Source organism: Myotis yumanensis, unplaced genomic scaffold (genome assembly GCF_028538775.1).
Source record: "Myotis yumanensis isolate MYYU_CA2020_CCGP unplaced genomic scaffold, mMyoYum1.0.hap1 SCAF_2, whole genome shotgun sequence".
NCBI lineage: Eukaryota > Metazoa > Chordata > Mammalia > Chiroptera > Vespertilionidae > Myotis > Myotis yumanensis.
In genome coordinates, this window is record NW_027223753.1 from 168,454,448 (window position 1) to 168,467,346 (window position 12,899).

Below are 12,899 nucleotides of genomic sequence, written 5' to 3' on the forward strand. Positions count from 1 at the left end.
CACCGGGATCAGCAGAGCCTCCCATCACTGGGATCAGCAGAGCAGCGAGGCCTCACTGCCCCTGTGTCAAGCAGAGCTCTGAGGCTTCCCAGCACCGGGATCAACGGAGCCACGAGGCCTCCCAGCACTTGGATCAGTGGAGCCATGAGGCCTCCTGGCCCCTGGAGCAGCGTGACAGAGGGCAGAGCCCAAACCCCCTGATCGCCCTGCGACTCTGTGTGTGACAGGGGATGGGGCCACAACCTCCCTATCCGCCCTGCTCTGTTCGTGACAGGGGAAGGCACCCCAACCCCCTGATCGGCCCTGCTCTGTGCCTGATAGGGGGGAGCTCCCCAACCTTCTGATCAGCCCTGCTCTGTGTGTGACAGGGTGTGGTGCCCCAGCCCCCCCATGGGTCCTGCTCTGTGTGTGACGGGGTGGAGCTGCAACCTCCCCATCAGCCCTGCCCTGAGTGTGACAGGGGGGAGTGCCCCAACCCCCTGATTGGCCCTGCTCTGTGGGTGACAGGGGGTGGCACCCCAAATCCCTGATGGGCCCTGCTCTGTGTATGACAGGGGGTGGTGCCCCAACCCCCTGATCAGCCCTGCTCTGTGTGTGACAGTGTACGGAGCCCCAACCCCCCTGATGGGCCCTGCTCTGTGGGTGACAGGGAGCAGCGCCCCAACCTCCTGATCAGCCCAGGCTCTGTGCGTGACAGGGGGTGGCATGGCAACCTCCCCATTGACCCTGCCTTGAGTGTGACAGGGGGTGGCGCCCCAACCCACCAATCAGCCCTGCTCTGAGCCCGACCAGGGGCTGGACCTAGGAATTGGGCCTGCCCTCTGCCACCCGGGAGTGGGCCTAAGCCAGCAGGTCATTATCTCCTGAGGGGTCCCAGACTGTGAGAGGGCACAAGTGGGGCTGAGGGACACCCCACCACCGCCAGTGCACAAATTTTTGTGCACCGGGCCTCTAGTATAATTATAATGTATAATACATATATGAAAAAGAATATAGACAAACATATTTGCAAAGTTCTATTAAGTATCACAAGAAAACACCTATGTAATCATCACCCAGTTCAAGAAAAGGAATATTGCCAGCACCCACTCCCCTTCCTACTCACTGTTTTTTCCCTCTGAATAAATGTAACTATAGTACCAAATTTAATGTGACTTTTTTGTTTTGCCTTTATTAGTCTTCAGTTTTTGAATGTCATACAAATGGAAACATACAGTACATATTATTTTTGACTTAGTTCTTTTATTCAATACTAGAGTTCTGGTGCACAAAAATTTGTGCACTTGGAGGGGAGGAGGTGTCCCTCAGCCTGGCCTGTGCCCTCTTGCAGTCTGGGACCCCTCGGGAGATAACGACCTGTTGGCTTAGGCCTGCTCCCGGGTGGCAGAGGGCAGGCCCAATCCCTAGGTGCAGCCCCTGGTCAGGCTCAGAGCAGGGCCAATTGGGAGTAAGCTAATGGGCCATAATAGTTGAGATGGGAAGAAAAGCAGTATATGGAAAATCTGAGAGGTGAGGTATGGTACCTTTGAGAGTCTTTGTTTAGTCAAACATTGTCAGAGGATAGTATGAGGAGGCATTAGTGGCTCCAGGATGTTAAAGAAGATATATGCAGAGCAATGATCAGTAGAGCCTTTTTGGTCATAGTAATAACATGTTTTATCATAAAGGCAATAAGAGTCTATTGAAACCTTTTCAGCAGAGGAGAGAGGTTGTCTAATAAGTAATTTATAAAGATTACATAGCTTGGTGAAAAATAAATTAGAAGAGAGGTATACTGGATATAATGATAAGATCTACGGAGGGACATGTTAATGATGGACTAGGGTAGTGGAAGTCAAGACACAAAGAAGTGAATTTACTTGAGAGTTATTTAAGAAATAAAATGGCAAGGTGAGGTGATTCATTGGTACAGTAAATATGATGTCACCCAAACCTACTTTTTAGAGAGTGATGCTACTAAGAGCTCTCTTGTCCAAGGTTGCACCCTTTCCTGGGGTGGCCCATGTTCAACGACTATTCAGTGTGGGGATATAAATGTATCTTCGGGAAGTGGAGCTATTTAGGCATCTCTTCATCTTCAGATTTTCATCCCAGGAGATAAGCCATAGTGGCTGAGAGTAAGGAAGGCAGATAATGAATTACAGTTTTGAATAGAAGATTTGAAATCATGAGGGGGTAGAGAGGAATCTTGCCTAGAATATGAAAATGCATTATGATCTCTGAATCCTACTAAAAGGAACCATAATTTTTCACAGGTTTTATGTGAATTCTTGTAAAAATGAGTACTTAAAGGAAGATATCATGGCATGCTTCCTTATTTTAACATAAGACCTAAAATTCAGTTCTTTGTTGAAAATATCTTCCACCCTACCCTCTTAGCCTTTCTTGAGTTGAAAATGTTTCTGCTCAAATTTAACTAGTTACCAGTGATCAAGACAATATTTAATTTCCTTGACAGAAATCTTCTAACAAGAAGAATGCATCCCAAAATAAATGTCTCCGTATAAAAAAAAAGCATCACAGTATAGTGGAAGTTTGAGCTTGCCTTTTAAGGTCAGAGAATATTTTGGCTGCAAAATACATGATCCTCAAATTTAAAACATCTTTCCTTATTAATGATGTGATAAAAAGGGTAATGCAAGATTTGGCACCAAAGGGTTGGCTGCCCTAAAAGCTGATGGAGATTTGAAATGATTTAGGTGCTTCTTTGGATCTACTTTGCAGAGAAATAAACCCATCTTTGCTGCAATGAGAACTGCCCAGTTAGAAAGTTATTGCTGAATAGAAACCTATCTCTGTCACTCATGACTTAGTTTTTATTGACTAGAAAGTAATCATAGACCCAATTTTTTAACTGAGGGGAACAAAATAAGACCTGTGACTGAGAAGACTTTATCTGATTGCATAGATTAGTTTCTGTTTTATTTGAAAAGATATTAGATGCACAGAAGATAGTGGTTGTAAGTATGCGTCAAATAATTTGCTGTCTCCTAAACATCTTTATACTCTAAAATTGTATTCAATATGACTTAAAGGAAACAAGTGTGCCTTCGTAGGCCTAGAGATAGAATTCTTAGAATAAGTTAGGATTGTAAAATTTATTTTCAAATGTATAGCTAATGACTGCTTAATAAGTGCCAGGCATTGTCAGAGCCCTGGACACCTAGCAGTGAGCAGTGCTGCTCTTAAGTCCCTGCCTGCATAGAATTTACAAATAAAAGAACAAATAAATTATGATTTAACATAAACAGCCAAGAAAATAATAAATCAGGAGAAGGGGACTGAGTGATGAGTTTGGGTGGATTTTATATAAGTTAGTGAGAGAATCCCTCTCTAAGGAGATATGTGTGGAGACCTGAATGAAATGATGAACTGAACCATTTAATTGTCTGAGGGAAGAAGTTTTCATGGAGCACTTGATCTGGGCATATTTGAGGAAGAACAATGATTCTACTGGGTGAATGGTAAAGTGACTAAGGAGAGAAAGGGAAGGATATGATGTCATATGGGCAGGCAAGAGCTAGCTCATGTAGGGCCTTGCAGAACCTAGTAAAGAGTAGAATTTATTCTAAATGTGACTGAAGCCAATAGAGAATTTAAGCATAGAAAGGACATGATTTGGTTAATGTTTTAAAAAATCATCTGGTTGGCTCAGTAGATAGAGCATTGGCCTGTGGACTGAAGGGTCCCAGGTTTGATTCTGGTTAAGGACATGTATCTTGGTTGTGGGCACATCCCTAGTAGGGGGTGTGCAGGAGGCAGCTGATCAATGTTTCTCTCTCATCGATGTTTCTAACTCTCTATCCCACTCCCTTCCTCTCTGTAAAAAATCAATAAAATATATATTTAAAAAATTATCCTGTTACTGTTTAGAGAAGAGACTATGAGGGCAAGAAAGGAAGACAAAATGTCTGACAGAAACTGTAAATTGATAATCAAGGTAAGTTGAACAAAATAATTGTTTTATCTAGATAGTGCATATTGCTATCTAATTCTCTTTTAGAATATACAGTTTGGTATAGTCTGCAGATGCCCTTTACTCCTATGTAAGAAAAAAACCCTCAAAATTATATAAAGAAAATTTACCTAGATTTGCCATGTCTTCCCTAACCACTCCTAATTATATTGTGTCCTTTGACCTAAAAACGAGTATGATATAGTGGTCTAGGCTAGGGCACTGGAATCATACTATTTTAGTTATATCCCAGATTTGCTACTTACCACTTATACCTCTTGCCAACTCTGTAACATTTGTCAAGTTGCTTAAGCTTTCTCAGTTTCATTATAACTATAATATCTAATAATAGACAAACATGGTAATTGACTGTACCTTCGCTACACCTCCCATTGGCTAATCAGCGTGATATGCAAATTAACCTCCAACAAAGATGGTGGCTAATTTGCATACTGCAGGCAGGGCGGGACAGCGCCATCCCGCCTGCCCTGCTGCCATCCAGGCCTGCTATCTGCGACGCAGGGTGGCGGGCGTCTGTGTGCGACCTGACCTGGGGTGGTCAGGTGGGGCAGCAGTGATCGGCCGGCCTGCCCGGGCACCCCGTGTGTGACCCGACCCTTGGGGCAGTGCCCCAACCCCCAGATCGGCCCTGCCGTGTGCGTGACCCAGGGAGGCGGGGCAGGTACCAAGGGATCGGGCCTGTCATCTGCCACCTGGGGGTGGGCCTAAGCCAGCAGGTGGTTATCTCCCAAGGGGTCCCAGACTGTGAGAGGGCACAAGTGGGGCTGAGGGACACCCCCACCCCCCCTCCCCTGCCAATGCACAAATTTTTGTGCACCAGACCTCTAGTATTTAATAGCACCCACCTACTAAGGTCATGTTAACAAATAAAAAAATCTATGGAAGTATTTTAACAAATAATCTGATACAGAATATATATGCAATAAACACTGGTTGTGTTCTTATCAACTTTGACCCTGGTAAAGATTTTGCATGTGGCTATTTTCTTAGCTCTACCTGTTTTCATGACTAATATTTGTTTTTAGGAATTTGCATCTAGAAGAATGAAGTATTGAATTAAAAGAAAACTTAGAAGAGACAATAATATTATTGATGGTAATTTGAATAAAGATTTTCTCTAAGATTAAATTTGAGCATATGTGAGTTCATTCATTCATACATTCATTCATTCAAAAAGCACAATGTTGTATACCTGAAACTAATATAATATTGTATGCCAACTATATTAGGCAATACTTATTTTAAAAGTCCATTTATTTCATCAATAATGTTTCAGATTCTACATGAGTTTCATGGGCTGGAAGAAAGTCAGAAAATAAAGAATACGAATATTTTTAAATATTGTTTTCTCATTTCCATGAAGTAATACACTAATCATATGCAAACATCTTTACATTTAGGTATATTTCATTTTATAAAAGAGATAATTTGTTTGTCAAATGAGGCTATACAAATCTGAATATGAATGGCCTTCAATTAGTAGAAATATTAAAAATGAATAAAATTAAAGGGATTTGAAAAACTCAGATATATTTCCTTTGTTTTGCTCTTTAATATCATCTATTCTGGAAAATAGAGCTACATAATTTAAATCTTAATCTAATTCAGCACAGCCATGGGTCATAAACCTGAATACTTTAAGAGATTACTTTAAAAAGGCCCTTCCTTGTGGTGCTACTACTGTGAAACAATTTATTAAATAGTCACAATTTTCTCTGAAAATTTCCATGGACTCTTGTGTTTCAGGTTAAAATAAACTTCTTTTCAGGCTCCTTTATCTTTAAAAACATAAGAATACAGATAGTCTAAACATAAGTACAAAAAAGAAAAAGGGGAGAGATAGGATTAAATGTGTTTACCATTTCAAATTGGTAATTTTCATTTCAATGAATCACAAAAGAAAAAAAATAAAATATAGGTTTATAAGTGACCAAAAATAGTGTCATCTGTTGGTGTTTATTGCTGCGGCTTCCTCTCTACCCCCAAGCCCTTGCTAAAGAAGAAACTGATTTGACTTTGAGTATGTTTGAATCCAAATCAAACTAGGTTATTTGTAGGTTGAATAATTGAATGAAACTAAAATTTAATTTATTTAAGTATAACATGTCAAAAAAATTCTCTGCCTGCCTTCCACATTGCTCAGCATGACATTTTAAACTATAATGCTTGACAGCATAACCCAATAAACTGGAAGATTCAAAGAAGAAGCTGTTTTCTTCTAAGTGTGTTTTTTCCTGTCATTTCCAGTTTCCTTTCATGCTTAAAGGATGCCTGTTGCCCGGCCAGTGTGGCTCGGTGGTTGAGCATTGACCTCTGAGCCAGGAGGTCACGGGGTTTGATTTCCAGTCAGGACACATACTTGGGTTGTGGGCTTGATCCCCCATAAGGGATGTGTAGGAGGCAGCTTATCAATAATTCTCTCTCATCATTGATGTTTCTATCTCTCTCTCCCTCTCCCTTCCTCTCTGAAATCAATAAAATACAATTTTAAAATAAAAAAATAAAAGTATTCCTGTTTACATTTGAATAAGTATACCTAGAAGGCTACCTGATTCCTCTCTTTTCATTTTTTCTTTTCATTTCATACTTAAAATCCATTATTTTAAAACTCTGATTTTTATCAGAATTCAATGATTAAATTGGTTGTTTTTTCATTAACCAGTGAGATTATTACTGATTAAGTATATGTTGAAAATTGTTAACAGTTTTCTTTCAAAGCTTTTATTTATTTTATCCTCTTTAAAGTGAAAAACCAATTTATCTTATTTTTATAAATGATATGCCAGAACTAGAGGTTTACAATCTATGAATGAAACTTTACATTTTGGACAAAAACACATTTTATACAGTGAGACTTAGTATGAACTGGGGTGCAGTTGAAAGAACTCTGGATATGGGAAAGTTGTGTTCTATTCTTAGCTCTGCAGTAAATGTCTGTATATTATCCACTCTCCCACTCTAGGTCTCAGTTTTCTCAAGTAAAAATAGAGAATGGGTCAGATGGTATTTGAATCTATTCTTGCTCTTACTTCTTTGGGTCTGTAAGTTTAGTGTAAATAACCTGTAGAATAAAAGATTAAAATTTAAAAAGATGTTATTGTGTGTACAAGATTTCAAGTTAGGAGGCAATTGCCTGGAACATTTAACACACTGTTTTAGCTATCAAACTAACATGATGAGATTTTCCTGGAATAAAGTCTACCTAAATAAATTTCCAAAGCACTTGATGAGATTCTAATCTCATGTCTATAAATTATTATACAGACCTAAGTGTTTAAAAGTTCAAGTTATTTTTACAAGTTGATTTGACATTCAAAAGTATGTCATACTTACAAGCCAGTCAGCTCAATGGACATCACTATTAACCCCTTTATTCACTGTTCAGACCACCAAACACTTGTACCCAGAATATGACGCTTGACATTGTAAGCCGATTTAGAAACATTTTACTAGTAGAAATAATGACTATCCTGGTGAAGACATAAACATTAAATGGGCTTTCTCATAAAATCACATTCCCGGGTTGACATGTCCTTCTGGCACCCAGAGACCTCTCATATAAACTGACAAGCAAGACTAACTAGGCGTGAGTGATTGTTCCAAAAAGATTTCCAGCCCCAAACATTCCAGCTAATTGAAGAACAAGAACAGGGTAACATTTCTGCTGTTTCTAAAATTACAGCTTTATTGTTTGAAAGCTTATACAGGCTCTGTAATATGTGTCTGGTACAGTCATTTGAAAGTCACCTGAGGGGACAGGAAATAATGAGTACAATACCAGGTACATTTCTGGCTTCTCAAATACAGGATAAAATGATAATAAGGTGAAACAACCTAGAATAGTCTAATTACTGGACCTTTTTCCAAGGAAATTTCCAGTTCATGTTGCCCTAAGTGATAAACAAAAGCAGCATAACTGAATTTAAAAAGTATTACTGCCCTCCACCTGCATAGACTTAGGCAACTGAATGCTGTCCTTTCATTCCTTCCAGGCCATTGTCCTGATGTTTACAGATAACCAACTGATATCTGCATTGCTTATTAGATGGGACTCAAATATTCAAATTTGAGATCCAATTCTATTTATTCATATCTTTCCCTAAATCTCCTCCACGATGACTCTTCCCATTTAGGTCCTTACAAACAAAAGAACTTTTCTAACTTATTTTCTGCCATTAGGAAGAGGCTCTGCTCAATACCTTATAAAAACCATTTGCCTTCACCCTTAAGTCAGGAAGCCACAGTCCTTAAAAACACTTGTATGCATGCATATAAGCATAACCAATGGACACAAGACACTGGGGAGTAGAGGAGGCCGGGGGAAAGTCAAGGAGGAAAATAAAAAGGAGACATATGTACTACTCTTTATAATATTTTAAGCAATAAAACAAAATAAAATAATAAAAATTAAAAAAGACAAAACAAAAAACAGCAGTGTCTTTTCTCTCTGGAGAAAAGGAAAATAATTTCTTTTCTTGAGCTCCTCCTCTGCAGATATAAAATGATGAGAAGAAATTAGAGAAAGATAGAGAAGAGTTTTACAAGCATAGGTCATGATAAATGTAAAGATTATAAGACAAGAGTTCAGAGTAACAAAAGAAATCTACAGAACTGCCAAAACCAGTTTGGCTCAGTGGATAGAGCGTTGGCCTGTGGACTGGAAGGTCCCAGGTTCGATTCCGGTCAAGGGCATGTACCTGGGTTGCGGGCACATCCCCAGTGGGGGGTGTGCAGGAGGCAGCTGGTCGATGTTTCTCTCTCATCGATGTTTCTAGCTCTCTATCTCTCTCCCTTCCTCTCTGTAAGAAATCAATAAAATATATTAAAAAAAAAAAAAAAGAAATCTACAGAACAAGGTAAGTGAGGGGAAAGTTGGAGGGAAATAAGATTGGAGGAGCAGTATACAGGGTCATTTGGGGCCAGTTAGGAGAGTGTAAAGATTCATATTTTAGCCTAATTGAAATGGAAAAATATTGAGGATAGAGAGCAGTGATATAACATTACATCATATTTTTAAAATAACATTAATGCAGTGGGAAATTAATAAGAATAAAACAGTAAAAAACCTTTAAGAGGTTATCATACAAGTACTAAAGAAAAGGGTTGTATGTTCAGAAGACAGAAATGATGGGGCTGAAAAAATTTATAAGCAAAAAATACGTATATATGTTTCTATATATAAAATCATCTTATTATAACATTGGAAAATAGGAAACATAATTAAAGAAAAATAATAGTTTATGAATTATTAAAAGAGAAAACAGATACAATCAGAATGAGATTGGAGAAAACCATAACCCAAAGCACACAAAAGAGAATATTATCTATATCATCTATATCTATCTATATCTATCTATATCTATATTTATATCTATATCTATATCTATATCTATCTATATCTATATTTATATATATATCTATATCTATCTATCATTGATTTCAGAGAGGAAGAGAAAGGGAGAGAGGGAAACATCAATGATGAGAGAGAATCATTGATTGGCTGCCTCCTGCACATCCCCCACTGGGGGTCGAGTCTGTAATCTGGGCATGTGCCCTTGACCAGAATTAAACCCAGGACCTTCAGCCCACAGGCCAAGTTCTATCCACTGAGCCAAACTAGCTAGGGCAAAAGAGAGTACTTTTGAGGAGATAGGTAGTATGGTGTACTCAGGTGAATAAGACATTCAAGAATTTTATAGAATGCTCACTTTAATATTCATTCAGTAAAACTGTAGCAACACAAAACATTGTCTCTACTCTGTGCAAGTATAATTTATTTTGTAAAGTAGCAAAACCTGTTGGGTATTCATAAAAAATCTGTTTATAAAATAATATATATCTATATGGTAGAATAATATAGTATTTTAAGGAACTGAATCACATAAAATAGCTAAATATTAAAATGCAATATTGAGTTAAAAACAAGATGCAAGATAATATCTATTGTAAAATGACAGTTATGTAGATTTAAAATACAAACTATATATTGCTTATGGATACATACCTAGATAAAATTGGTAAAGTGGTTTGAGGTGATATGCACCACTCAGGATAGTGGTAACCTCTGCAAGTAAGGAAAGGACAGACTAAGAAGATTGTAATTAGAAAAGACTTCAAGTCTATCCATAAAATACGACTACAAGAAAATATGACAACATATTTAATGTTTGGTGGGAATATTAATGTTAGTTATACTTTTCTTTGAACTTTTATACATGTATATATTTTTACCTGAAAAAATAGGCTGATTTTGAGAATGGACACAAACTGTTGTCCTCAATGCTTAAAGTCAAACATACAGAAAGCATTAGAGAAAAATTAGAAGAAATATATCATAGATCCTGAAATTCTAACATTAGTCAAATGGAATTTTAAAAGGAGATAATAGAGATAATGTAGGAGAGGAAATCATTAATAGTGAGAAAAAGAAAATAAAGCAGCTGATGATACAAAATGTCAAGTGCCAAGCTTAATAACTGGATTAAGAATGAGAATAGTGAAATTACCAGTAAAGTTCAGGGACTTAAAATGTAAACACAATAAGAGTAAATGGTGACAATAACAATAGTTACCTATCAGAGAAGCAGAATAGCAGTTAAACCATTGCTAAGAGAACATGGAATATTATCTTCAACATTATGAGAGGAATGATTTTGAAATTAGAACCATGCAGTCAAACTAACATCCTAGAGGAAAAGTAAAAGACATTTTCAGAAAATGAAGGGTTGAGAATATTTTAAAAACTTGATTGAAATTATCCTATATAATAAAAGCTTAGTAGGCAAATTGTCCCCTCAACCAGGAGTTTGTCCAGGAGTTTGACCAGTGGCAGGGCCAGCCAGGGGAAGGGAGGGAGGCCCTGGCCAGCAGCGGTGGTGGAGGCAGCAGCAGTTGACCAGGGGAAGGAAAGGAGGCCTCGGCAGTGGCAGGCGGCTGGAGGAAGGGAGGAAGTACCCAGCTGGTAGCCACTAGGGACCCTACCATTGCATGAATTTCATGCACTGGGCCTCTAGTCTATATATATAAAAGCCTAAGCAACTGAACAACTGAATAACCAGAACAACCGGAATGACCGGAATTGGTCACTACTATGATGCGCACTGACCACCAAGGAGATGATGTTCAACAGAGGAGCTGCTCCCTGGTGGTCAGTGTGCTTCCACAGCAAAAGTGCTGCTCAGCTGACCGACCAGTCCTGGTGGCCCATCAGCCCGGTGGCAGCCACTCACTCCCTCAGTAGTCCTGCAGGTCCAATCTCCGGAGAATGGGCCAGGTACCAACTGACCAGCACTGCTGGCACAATCCCGAAAGTGCTGCCAGCCTCCTAGAAGTTGGCCTTGGACAATGTGGCTGCTTCCCCTCCCTGGATGCTCTGCAAGGAAGAAAGGATATACAAGGAGCCACTACAATGGCTCCCAACCACTGGTGTGAACAGCAGTGGGACAGATCCAGATCCCAGGCCAGCAAGGGCATCCTACTGCCCACCCAGAGGGCTGATCGCATCCCAGCCCCCTGCCCCCTCAGGACCCGACCTGTGCACGAATTCGTGCACCAGGCCTCTAGTATTTAAACATTATGACTGAAAAATGCAAACAATATATTTCAAATCATCAGGCATACAAATGTTGAAAAGAAAATTCTATAAATGTTACCAGCATATTTGAAAGAAAAAACAACAACAAAAAATCAAAATCTCCTCCCCTAAAAATTTAGCATATAATTAGGGAAAAGATGACAGAAATAGGATCAATGGATAAGGATCACAATAAATATAAAAGGGTTTTTCTCTGCTTTCAAAAATAGATACTTTCAAAATGGCTGAAATCAAACTAAGAAATTAATAAGCACATAAATACTGTTTTCAAGAGACACTGAAAACAAATCTTTTAAAAAGTTGAAATAGCCAAAACCGGTTTGGCTCAGTGGATAGAGCGTCAGCCTGCGGACTGAAAGGTCCCAGGTTTGATTCCGGTAAAGGGCATGTACCTGGGTTGCGGGCACATCCCCAGTAGGAGATGTGCAGGAGGCAGCTGATCGATGTTTCTCTCTCATCGATGTTTCTAACTCTCTATCTCTCTCCCTTCCTCTCTGTAAAAAATCAATAAAAAATATTTAAAAAAAAAAAAAGTTGAAATAAAGTAAATATATAATATATACCAGGCAAATTCTAATATATTTTTCAAAAAATCTAATAAAATATAGAAACATTAAATGAAGCAAAGAAGATATTCTTACCATATTGTGTAAAAATTATATTTTTTCTGAGTACATTGTTCTTTTAGTTCATTGCTTGCCAGATTTTAAAATATACTGTGTTGCAGATTTTGAATATCTTACCTAATAACAGACAAACATGCAAATTGACCGTATCTTCCCTATGCCACCAAGCCACACCCACCAGCCAAACAGAGCGACTATATGCAAACTAATCCAACCAAGATGGCGGCCGGCAGCCACGGAGCTGGAGCAAGCAGGAAGTTGGTTGCCCTGGCGACGGAAGAAGCCAAGATTCCTGGCCGGCTGCTGCCTCTTCTCAATGCAACAAAGTTTCAATTTTAGAAGGTAAATAAACCCCAGATACTTGCTTCTAGCCACCATGGCCACAGAGCTGGAGTGAATAAAAAAAAACAAAAATGGAAAGGCTGGGAGCTTTGGTCACTGGGGGGCTTGGTCAGTCTGAAAATAGCCATCAGCCCCTCACCCAGGCTGGCCAGGCACCCCAGTGGGGACCCCTACCCTGAAGAGGCTGTGGCCAGCCTGAAAACAGCCATCAACCACTCACCCAGGCTGGCCAAACCCCCATGGGGTGAGGGTCCCTACTGGGGGGTTTGACCAGCCTGCAAACAGCCATCAGCCCCTCACTCAGGCTGGCCAGGCACCCCAGCAAGACCCCCCACCCTGATCCAGGACACCCTTCAGGGCA